Here is a 10,683-nt window from a genome sequence, read left to right as displayed (position 1 = left end):
CGCACGGCCGCTGCCCGCGACTACACCGTAGCGTACGAGAACCGGCCGGTCGGCGACACCGGACTGCGTCCTGACCTTGTCCTGGTTCGCGGGGAGGAGGCCCTGGTGATCGACGTGGCTTGCCCGTTCGAGAACACACCGGAGGCCTTTACCAACACGCGAAACGACAAGGTCGCACGCTACCAACCCGTCGCCGACTACCTGCGTCGCCGCTACCAGAGAGTAACGGTGGCCGCCGTCATCGTCGGGGCTCTCGGCGCTTGGGACCCGGCCAACGACCGCGTCCTCCAGCGCCTGTGCTCCCGCAGCTACCTGCGTCTCATGAAGAAACTCTGCGTGAGCGAGGTGGTGGCAGCGTCCCGCGCCATCTACCACGCGCACGTGGGACATGGACGCAGCTAGACGACCGATGACCAAGACAAGACCCACCGTCTACGTCGCCACATCGCCCACCACCTGCCAGGTGCCCTGACTAAGCCGCTGCTGTTCCGGCGGTTCCTGTGATGACCTACATCCTGGCGTCCCTGGTACCACCATCCGCGTCCACTTCCAACTGGCTATCCCGGTGCTATGTCCAGGAACAATACGATGTCGTCCGGCTTATTCCAGACATCCCATGCATTGTCTGTAACATAATAAAATTTACACTCTGTTCTTATCAGCTTAATATCTGATACGGATCCTATTTGGATCCAAGATATTAAACTTATTTTTGTGATGCGGCGGAGTGCTTGAAGCTTGCTTCACCTCCGCCACGGGTTGGCCCGGTATTGCACTACCTCCGGGATCGGCCCACTCACCCCCTGCGGGGTGAGTTCGACAATAAATTCAATGATAGAAGGAGTGTTCGGATTTACCCATGATACCGGGGTAAACGGCTTGGGTGCGTCGAGTGTCCGAGACGGTGGCGGCACGCCGCCCCGGCTGACGCGGTATTCGCGTGCAGGGAGTGCGCTAGCTGTGTTTACACTTACGATTGCTCTGGGAAAATAAATGTTTCCGTGTGTATTTCATATATGGAGGGTCTCTTTTATTTTGTTATGTTCACACGTACATACTCAAGTTTCTTATTTTTTTTAACGTTCCTACTCATATTAATAAAACTATTGAGGAAATTATCATTACTGTTTCGGAGGAAAGCTAGAAGTGTGTATACGATGTGTATGCATGTGCGATGTGTATGTATGTATGTGTGTAGAAGTGTGTATGTATGTGCCAAGCTATTTCCGCTTTTCGAATTCACCCGTTTCGCAACGAAAAATAAAAAAAGCCTCTAGAAAATGGGGTTTGGTTGGTGTTTCTGTTTACAGTTGCAGTGGCAAGCGAAGGCATTTTTATTTCACATCTTCACGCGGCGTCTGAACCTGAAGACGCGTGCTCTCGCCACGTCTACGCATCTACACTATTCCCCATCACAAATTAAAATCGCAAAGAACGCCACAGGACCCACTCCGCACACACCTGCTGTACGGTGGAGCGGCAAAGCCCCGATGTGCTTTTCCTATGTCCACTGACCTTTGGGGTTTGACGTCCCAAAACCACCATATGATTATGGGAAAATTTCGACCACCTGGGGTTCTTTCACGTGCACCCTAATCTGAGCACAGGGAAATGCAGCCGCCGCGGCCGGGATTCGATCCCACCACCTGCGGGTCAGCAGCCGAGTACCTTACGGCCATCAGACCACCACGGCGGGCATCGCCTTGTTGATCAAACACTTCATTTCTGAACACCATCTCATACCAGCTCATCCACCGTTGGCTCTCGTTAATTACAACGAACATCCTCGCACGCTCACCTCAATGAAATTGCCAGTTGCTGGAAGTTCCAAGAAAATTGCGCACTAGACGTTCGGACGCACCACGCACGTACCTGAAGCGACGTGGACCCCAGGACGCGTGAGATCACGCCCCGGGCGCGCTTTGCCTCCGTACCCACTCGTCACTCCTCACAGCTTCACTAAGCCGAGTATGTAGAAGTCGAAGAAGCAGAACAACAAACCAGCCAATCCCCCACAGTGGGTGTGAGCCACAAGTGAAGGTCAACAAAAACAAGCAACACCAGCGAGCGCAGTGACGAAGCTATCGTAATGGGGCGAAATAATCCACGAATATGGCTGCACGTTGACGCACGGTCGCATTTGTGCAACCACCCGTGTCTCCCGAAGACCGTCTGTCGCGCGTCTTCGACGAAAAGCGCAGGCGAGTACTTCTCCACTGATTTCCGCGACCACTTCACGACCGCCTTCGGCCGCCTCATGTCCGTCCGGCACGATCGACGGAGCGCCGCACCAGCGCCTCGTACACGCCACCATAGCACTCCTACCCCTCGGAATCAGCAAAACTCGGACGTTTTCGACCACGACAGACAGAACCTGCCGGCCCGTTGAACGCTTGAACGACATCGCAGCGTCAAGTCGCACACTCACGTTCCGTCACCCTCTGCCACATGATCCTTCATTCACCGGCTTCACAACCCACGCGGTAGACGTTTCGCACGCATTCCCGGGTCTGCCTTTCACGGCAGGACCTTCGTCGACCTCGGTGCGGTGTTCCGCCACGTCGGAACTTGCAAGGCATATGTTGAGCGTGCTGAAGCAGCCAAAGGCACCACCTTTTTGCCGATGATTGTGGGCGTCGTTGCAGAGGCGTTGCTTGGGCAGCCGGCGTAGAAGCCATGTTGGATGGGTGACGTATTCACATTTTGCACAGTCATTTTTTTTTTTTCCTTCCTTCCAGACTTTGGTGCTCGAGTTGGACATGTACACTATGCATCAGTTTTTAAAACAAATGCTGTAGCATCCCTCGCGACATGCCTGATAATGTTCGCCAGCAAGCATTTGGTGTGACGTCATGGGCGCATAGAGAGTACGCATGCAAGCAAGCACGCGTGGCTTCGACCTCTGGGAAAAAGAAGGTTTCAGTTTTAACATGTTTGTAAGCGAAACTAGAAACTTCAAGCGGACTGGGGATAAAAGCAATGCCGTGAAGCCAGCGCTGCCGCTGTCGGTGCACAATGCTGGTTGTGCATGGGTGGACGTCGGAATTGCTTTGCTACTGTTTGCCCGGCTTTTGGCCAGAACTAAGTACGAGGTGTGAAAGAATGGATTTTAATTACGTGCTAATGAATTGCATCGCTTCTCGGCCTTTTGGCTAGACCAATTGTCGAGCTAGCCGTTTCTTTGCGCCCCCGCGCGAGACCCAGGGTCACGTCCCGCCGACGTCGACCCCGGGGTTCAAGTCGCCAAAGTTAGTTTACGCGGCATCGCCGTCCTGCACGTGCGACCGCCGCCCCGAGCCTCGGACCTCCCTGTCCGGCGCCCACTCATCCCATGCCTGGTGAAGCAAGGCCCCCGGTCTACGCCTGCCGTCCCGGAGTCCTGCTGCAACCCACCCGGCGCCTCCTGTATCCGCGCGGCACCCGCCTCGGCTGAGCCGCAGTCCTACTAGTGTGCAGCTAGCCTGCACGATACCAGTCCTACCAGCCACGCCTTCCTGGCAGCCAGCGGCAACGCGCACCAGAATGGCGTCGACGTCCGACCTCCCGGTGAGGGAGAATTGCTTCATGTTCACGGCGCCCGATGGCGATGTTTCGATAGATGATCTAATCGACGCCGTTGAACTAGTGTCTGGGAATGATAGTGTATTTGTTCTACAGCACATGGGCGGGGCTAGGTTCCTCGTCTGCACGCGTAACGCCAGTCAGGCGACAAGGTTAATGGTGGCGGAAGGCTTCCGGGTTAACGGCGAAAACGTACCGGTTGAGGCCGTAGGGCCGCCGGTCACGTACGTGAATGCCTACCGGTACCCCGCCTACTTATCAGACGAGGTACTTAGCAACGCCCTTGCTCAGTACGGCAAAGTGAGGGGCATATCGTTTGCCACTGTGGCCACTCGCCAAAACAAGCTCAACGGGGTAAGAGTCATTAAGATAGAGATGAGCAAACCGGTGCCAAACTTTGCGACCATCGCAGGGCACCGCGTAATGTTTGAGTATCGCGGCATGAGGCGAGTTTGTGCACGATGCGGTGAAGTGGGCCACATGGCGACGGCATGCTCCGCTCCCTTTTGCAAACGGTGCGGAACTTTCGGCCATGACACAGAGGGCTGTACTAGTGAATGTAAGCGTTGTGGGGGTCACCACGGGACGAGGGAGTGTTTCAGAAGGCGATCCTACGCGTCGGCCGCCCGCGGTTTCCCCTCAACTTCCGACCACGCCTCTGATCTAGCCCCACTTAGTGGCTCTTTATCGCCCCGGTCAGAAAAGCCACAATCGCGGCTTCAGGTGCTTACGCCCAAGATCACGCCCGGCGCGACAGTGAGAAAAGCAGGCGACCACCCCACGAACATCGACCCGCCTACAGGCAGCAGCGAGGCCGATTCACTCGCCAGCGAGAGAGAGGGGCGGGAGACGAGTGAGGAGGTTACTACTGCCTCGTCTGAAACGGAGCCCAGTCCCTCCGATACAGCTTCGGCGCAGTCCTCCTCCGCTTCACCGCGGGCACTCCCATCGGACCAGGACGACTGCGAATCTCTGCCATCAGCACAGAGGGCGCCGGCTAGTGCCACCGAGCGGGGAAGCGCTCTCCCCTCTGTGCCGTTAACGCCGGCCAACGTGCTCGCAATGGTGACTTCGGAGGACCTGGAGGCGCGTGCCCATGATTCTGCCCTGGACGAACTGCCCGTAACGGGCAAGGGGTACTACGTGCTGCCCGAGGACAGCGAGCGCAACAACACTGCCTCGACTTGTCCCCCCCTGCTCAATCCAAACGGTTAAGCCGGAAATCTGACGCAAAGGCGGGCCAGCCGCACTCTGGCCTCGAGCAGCGGTCACGCTCGCGCTCGCGCTCGCGAAGACGCCCTGGCGACGACAGGCGGGATGGGAGCGAGAGGACCGCGAGCAAGGACGCCCGGCAGCGCAGATCGGGGACGGTGGGCCAAAGCAGCGACAGCGATGCTCCGCCTCACGCGAAGTCCCAGAAGCTTGAACAAAAGCCGGTGGGGGCAAATGGGAGCCGCCGCCGAAGTCCTGAGAAGGCTACCTGAAGAAAGAAGCGGCGCGCCTGCTCCGACGGCCTCGCTGCCTTCCGCTCTCCCGCTTCCCCTCACCCTCTGCTGTTGGCTCACCTGGCTGGGCCCCTTCCCCTTTTTAGCGCAGCACCCTCCTCGCTCCCCTTCGTCCACGCCCCGCTGATGCCCAACTCGCCTGGTTATCTTGCCCTTCACCCTTCCTCCTCCCTCCGAGCGAGACACGGCGCTCCAACTGAAGGATCATGGCCATGCTGCGGTTCGCCACATTAAACATTCGCGGCTTTCGCGATAGAAATAAACAGGCTGCTGTAGTGACGTTTGCCCGATCTAAGGGCATCGACCTCCTCTTTCTGCAGGAGACCAACTTCCGCTCCCCGCTCGATGTTACCTTATTCAGGTGCAACTGCCAAGTTGACGGCTTTTTTTCTTTAACATCCGCGAGGGCTTGCGGCGTTGGTGTCGTGTTCGTCACGGACAGGTTCCGGCGAAAGTCGCATTGTGTTTTTGGGGCGAATGGGCGCACGCTTGTGCTCGACGTCTTCGTCGACGGGTCCAAGGTGCGCTTTGTGAACGTTTATGCGCCGGTGACCAGATCAGAAACTAACACCTACTTTAAGGAGCTGCACGACAATCTGGTGGAGCCCGTACCCCACGTGGTTCTCGGGGACTTCAACTGCGTCGTGGACTCCACAAGAGACGTCCGGGGCCCAGGTCAAGGCGGTTCAACCTACCACGCCAAAGAGCTGGTGAAGATCCTCCGACACCTGCGGCTCACGGACGCGTGGGTTCACCTGCACGGAAATGAATTCGCCCCCACTCGAACCTCGCGGACAACGGCCAGCAGGCTTGACCGAGCCTACGTCCCCGAGCGCCTCGTCGGCTCTCTTGCGTCGTGCGAAGTCCTCACCCTCCCCAACGGGCTGGCGGACAGAACTGACCACCTCCCGTTGGTTACAACGGTGAGAGGGACGCCCGGCCCTAATGCAGGAAACGAAACTTGGCGCCTCGACCCAGCGCTCATCAAAGACCGCACGAGCGCCCTCAGAATATCAGCGTTCCTGGAGGAGACGATTGAGGCCACCCCCTGTACCAGCCCCGCGGTTTGGGACGACTTGAAGGCGAGATGGAGAGCGTTTCTGCAGGAAGAAGGCAGCGTGAGGAAGAAGCGCATCACAAAAGCGATGAATGAGCTACTCCGCCGCATGCGGATTGTACAGAGCGCGGACCACCTCACGGCCTGTATGCGCGACTATCTCCACTCGCTGCAAGTTCAGCATGACCGTCTCTTCCGGGAAAATGCGCGCAACGCACGTGATGCACGCGTCGCATCGGGGGACGCACCAGACATAGACATGAACGAGGCGCGAGGTACCGGCTCCCTTCGAATCTCAGAGGTGCAACGGCCTGACGGCAGCCTGATCACCCACCCCACCGAGATCGAAGCGGAGTTCCACGACTACTTCGAGGCCGTTTTTCATGAACCGGAGCCTTGCGGCCCACCCCCCGAGGCAACTCTCATGGCCAGTCTGTGTTCGCGCCTGCCTCGGCTCGCCGAAGACGAGTGCATAGTGTTGCGCGGCGCAGTATCGGAAGAAGAACTCCGCGCTGCCATCCAAGCCATGCCGCCGAACTCGGCTCCGGGCACTGACGGCCTAACAGCTGGCTTTTATGCGGCTTTCTTTGAAGTTCTGCGTGCCCCGCTCCTGGCCATGGTCAACCTGGTCCTTCAGAAGCATGTGAAGCCTGACTCATTCAGCGAAGGGCGCATTGCCCTCATTCTCAAGGACGGTGCAGCACCACGCGAACTGTCGTCATGGCGCCCGATCTCTCTACTCAATGTAGACAACAAGATCGTGGCGTCCATACTCAACTCCAGGCTGCGGACTTTCTTGCCGGACTTGATCGCTCCCCACCAAGCTTGTGCTGTGCCTGGCCGGTCTATGTTTGCCAATCTTACAGCCACACGAGACGTCTTTGAATATGCGACGCAGAAAAGAGTCACGGGTGCCTTTCTGTCCCTTGACCAAGCAAAGGCGTTCGACAGGGTCAGACACACGTACCTCTTCGAAGTGCTCCGCCGATTCGGGCTCCCGCAGGAGTTTGTGGCTGTCATCGAGCTACTGTACTCCAACTTGCGAAGCTGTGTCGCGGTGAACGGCCGGACTACAGCCTTTTTTCGGTACACGAGAGGCATCAGGCAAGGTTGCCCTTTGGGACCAACCTTGTTTGTACTTTCCATCGAGCCCCTGCTGACAACTCTGGCCAGCGACGAACGCATCCGGGGCCTGCCAATGACCGGTACCGAAGAGATAAGAGTCCTGGCGTTTGCCGACGACATATCGCTCTTCCTCAAGGACGTGCGAAGCCTCCATCGCTTCCGCGGCGTATTCCAGCTATACGCTGAGGCATCAGGAGCCAAACTGAATGAGAGGAAGAGCCGAGCACTGCTTTTCGGCACGTTTCCCGCAGAAGCTATTGGCGACATAGAACCGGTCAGCACGGTCAAGGTTCTTGGAGTGTACTTCTCCCGCGAAGGAGTGGACGTTTCTACTTGGGCGCGGGTCGTCGACAGGGCTGCACGGCTAGCCGAGCGCGCAGCGCTGTTCAACCTAACCCTGCGCGAAAAGGCGGTAGCAACAAAAACCAGCGTGCTTGCCTTGGCCTCTCACGTGAGCAGGGTAGCAGTGATGCCGGCGCGAGTGGCCACTCGATTCGGCATGATAGCAAACGAACTGCTATGGGGCCGGACGCCACCCCCTGTCAAACGAATGCTCCTCCAGTTGGAAGTTAAAGAGGGGGGGCTCGGTCTCCCGCACGCACCCACCTTGAGCAAACTGCTCGCCTTGAAAACGGCTCGCAAGGTGGCGCGAGAAGACAACTATGTCGGGAGAGGCCTGCTGTTCTATTGGAGCGGCCCGTCTAACAGTTGGCTGGATGCCGGTCGCCACTCCGGCCCGCACGCTGAATCACCCTCGCCCTTTTACAGGGTAGCTGCAGCGACGGCACGCATGCTGCGCAAGGAAGCGCCGAATTGCGACCCTGACACAGAGCAGCCGGCCCGAATTGTTGAGGCACTCACGGCAAGCCAGCTCAGCGACGAGGACCGGCAGCGGGCGGAGCGAGCAAGGCGCGACCTCTCTCTCCTGCAGACCCTGCTACCCTGCGAAATCCAGGATTTTCTCTGGAAGAGGGCGTGGGAGGTTCTCCCCACTAGGCGCCGCCTGAAGAGGCTAGGCATAGTGCCCGACGACCGCTGCCCAAACTGTCGGGAGCCCGAAACCCAAAGGCATGCCTTGTTTGAATGTATGGCCGCACGCCCTGTCTGGCGCATGGTAGCGCATTGCTTTGGGATTCGCCCCCCACCAGGACATAAACGCAATAAGGGAGCGTTTGCGAGACTCGTGACCGCCTGCACCCTCTTCGTGGTGTGGCAACGACGCTCGCTCGCGGAAGCGCGTCGACAGCCAGTTCGGGCGGCCCCTCCTGCCCTTACGCGAATAAGAAGGTTGTTGTGGGAGATTCTCTCGCGAGAACTCGAGGCCAGCGGAGAGGAGATGTTCCTCCGCCGCTGGCACACGAAATTTTTCTTCATGAGAGAGGGCAAGTTGGCTGCCCCAATTTTGCGCTATTAACCCCTCTCGGTTCCCGAGGAGTGCCCAACTCAGGAGCAATCGCATGTCTAGTTCCAAACGAAGGTGACCCCCCCTCGCCCCGCTCTTCAGATACACCCCTGTAGCACCGGTTTACAAATAGACACTTGCTTGACACTGTGTTGTTGCCGCTGGCCCGCTCATCGACACCAAGGTGTCGCTGGTTATTGTACATATGTATATAGTATATGCTGCATTTTTTTTTTTGACGAAGTTAAGTACATTTCTCTTTGTGTAGTGTTTGTGCTCATTTTTTCTGATTAGTTTGCCTTCATGGTTGTAAATATGTATATAGATAACGCGCTATTTTGTATCTACTTGTATATATTCAATGTGCCACGGTCTGTTATTTTCTAAAACGCATATGATATGCATATCCTGCCATCTTTGTTCGAAGTTAAATAAACTTCTCTTTGCGTAGTATCTTCTTTTTTTGATTTGTTTGCCTTTATGGTTGCAATATGTATATAGATGACGCGCCCTTTTGTATCTACTTGTATATATTCAATGTGCCCGGTTCGTTTATTTTGTAAATGTATATGCATGTCCTGCCATCTTCGTTTGAAGTTAAATAAACTTCTCTTTGTGTAGTTCTCATTGCGCTGGTTTTTTTTTTTTGACGAAGTTTAACACACTTCTCTTTGTGTAGTGTTTGTGCTCATTTTTTCAGATTAGTCTGCCTTTATGGTTTCAATATGTATAAGGATAATGCGCTCTTTTGTATGTACTTGTATATATTCATTGTGCCCCGGTTTGTTTATTTTGTAAAACGCATATACATGTCCTGCCATCTTTGTTTGAAGTCAAATAAACTTCTCTTTGTGTAGTATCTGTTCTTATCAGCTTAATATCTGATACGGATCCTATTTGGATCCAAGATATTAAACTTATTTTTGTGATGCGGCGGAGTGCTTGAAGCTTGCTTCACCTCTGCCACGGGTTGGCCCGGTATTGCACTACCTCCGGGATCGGCCCACTCACCCCCTGCGGGGTGAGTTCGACAATAAATTCAATGATAGAAGGAGTGTTCGGATTTACCCATGATACCGGGGTAAACGGCTTGGGTGCGTCGAGTGTCCGAGACGGTGGCGGCACGCCGCCCCGGCTGACGCGGTATTCGCGTGCAGGGAGTGCGCTAGCTGTGTTTACACTTACGATTGCTCTGGGAAAATAAATGTTTCCGTGTGTATTTCATATATGGAGGGTCTCTTTTATTTTGTTATGTTCACACGTACATACTCAAGTTTCTTATTTTTTTTAACGTTCCTACTCATATTAATAAAACTATTGAGGAAATTATCATTACTGTTTCGGAGGAAAGCTAGAAGTGTGTATACGATGTGTATGCATGTGCGATGTGTATGTATGTATGTGTGTAGAAGTGTGTATGTATGTGCCAAGCTATTTCCGCTTTTCGAATTCACCCGTTTCGCAACGAAAAATAAAAAAGCCTCTAGAAAATGGGGTTTGGTTGGTGTTTCTGTTTACAGTTGCAGTGGCAAGCGAAGGCATTTTTATTTCACATCTTCACGCGGCGTCTGAACCTGAAGACGCGTGCTCTCGCCACGTCTACGCATCTACACTATTCCCCATCACAAATTAAAATCGCAAAGAACGCCACAGGACCCACTCCGCACACACCTGCTGTACGGTGGAGCGGCAAAGCCCCGATGTGCTTTTCCTATGTCCACTGACCTTTGGGGTTTGACGTCCCAAAACCACCATATGATTATGGGAAAATTTCGACCACCTGGGGTTCTTTCACGTGCACCCTAATCTGAGCACAGGGAAATGCAGCCGCCAAGGCCGGGATTCGATCCCACCACCTGCGGGTCAGCAGCCGAGTACCTTACGGCCATCAGACCACCACGGCGGGCATCGCCTTGTTGATCAAACACTTCATTTCTGAACACCATCTCATACCAGCTCATCCACCGTTGGCTCTCGTTAATTACAACGAACATCCTCGCACGCTCACCTCAATGGAATTGCCAGTTGCTGGA

The 10,683-nt window shown here is 55.3% G+C and overlaps 2 non-coding genes across 2 annotated transcripts; both read left to right on the top strand.

Moving 5' to 3' along the window:
* The first annotated feature begins 611 nt into the window (after positions 1-611).
* Positions 612-801, top strand: LOC142766291 (U2 spliceosomal RNA). The gene has a single exon (XR_012884471.1). It is a non-coding gene; the product is annotated as a U2 spliceosomal RNA (small nuclear RNA).
* Positions 802-9,469: 8,668 nt separating this feature from the next.
* On the top strand, positions 9,470-9,662 carry LOC142766192 (U2 spliceosomal RNA). The gene has a single exon (XR_012884432.1). It is a non-coding gene; the product is annotated as a U2 spliceosomal RNA (small nuclear RNA).
* Positions 9,663-10,683: the final 1,021 nt, after the last annotated feature.

Source organism: Rhipicephalus microplus, chromosome 6 (assembly GCF_043290135.1).
Source record: "Rhipicephalus microplus isolate Deutch F79 chromosome 6, USDA_Rmic, whole genome shotgun sequence".
NCBI lineage: Eukaryota > Metazoa > Arthropoda > Arachnida > Ixodida > Ixodidae > Rhipicephalus > Rhipicephalus microplus.
The sequence above is the reverse complement of the archived record's forward strand: the minus strand, read 5'-3'. Positions and strand labels throughout refer to the sequence as shown.